Raw genomic sequence first — 1,365 nt, 5'->3', positions numbered from 1 at the left:
AGGCAAAGAGGCTTCCAAAGATCTTGACAAAACGTAACCAACCCTTGCCCTTCCATTTCTAGGGACTCCCACCTCTTCACAAGGTCTCTTAATTTCAATCCTTTTTTCATCAATTATATCTAAGCCTTTTTCCTTACTCAAATCATAAATGGGAGGGTGAGAAAAATTTACCTCCACATTACCTTCAAATTCACCGGGAGAAGGTTCTTCAAGCTCAAAGGATTCTTCACCACTAAGAATTGATGCATGATCTTCAATTCCAAGGGAACTCAATTCTTGCTCTATCCCATCCAATTCTTCATATGGAATATGCCTTGGAGGTTGTGCACATTCCTCCTCAACATCAACTTCAATCTTGTTGGAGGGGTTTTAATCAATTCTAGATTCCCAAGGTAGTTTCGCATGTCCTAAGTCTTCAACCACTTCTTCCTTTTCTTCAACAATTGTAGCTTCCTCCAATTGTTCCAATACAAAGCAACTTCCCTCATTCTCCATCAATCTCTCCTTTATGTTATGCTCTTCATTTGTTTCTCCACATGTAGCCATGGGAGTTCATTGAGTGTTCAAATATTGGGATGCTAACCGGTTTACCACCTCGTCCAAGGCGGCCGTGAATGGTTGCACATCCCTTTTCATCTCCTCTTGTCCTTGAACAAGAACATCAAGGATGTCATCCATTGGAGGTTGGGGTGGATGGAAGGGTTCATGATCTTGGGGGAAGGGGTCATAGTAGGAAGGTGGTTCTTCTTGGTAGAGTTGTGGTGGTTCAATAATTTCCACTCTTTCCACTTGTTGCACAACATGCTCCATGGTTGCTTGAAGTTGATCCAATGTTTCCTTGAGAAGATCCCTTGAATCTTGTTCCTCTTGGATAATATAATTAGGATCATACGGCTCTTGAATTGATGGACATGAGTATTCTTCCATGGGAGGTTGTGGTGGGAAGTAGAGTTCATCTTATGGTTGAAAATTTTTATACATTGGAGGTGGTTCATCTTGGTAATAATATGGAGGGGGTGGTTCTTGAAAGTAGATATTGGGATGGTGGTGACTCATATGGCTCATATGGTTGTTGGAATGGTGGATATGGATTAGGGTCATATGAAGGTAGTTGGTAAGAAGGGGCTTGTGAGTATGGTTAAGGGTTATGTTGAGGATATGGCTCATAGGCATATGGTGGTGGTTCTTGAAAGTCACAAGGAGATTCATCATAGCCATTGGATTGATATGCATCATAGAATGGCTCTTGTTCATATTGTATTGGTGGAGGTTGTTTCCATGAAGATTGATCATATGCATATGGCTCCTCCCACCTTTGACTATCTCATCCTTGATACACATCTTCATTGTAGCCCTCATTTCCTA

The sequence above is a fragment of the Arachis hypogaea genome, chromosome 14 (genome assembly GCF_003086295.3).
Source record: "Arachis hypogaea cultivar Tifrunner chromosome 14, arahy.Tifrunner.gnm2.J5K5, whole genome shotgun sequence".
In the NCBI taxonomy this organism is placed as follows: domain Eukaryota; kingdom Viridiplantae; phylum Streptophyta; class Magnoliopsida; order Fabales; family Fabaceae; genus Arachis; species Arachis hypogaea.
The sequence above is the reverse complement of the archived record's forward strand: the minus strand, read 5'-3'. Positions refer to the sequence as shown.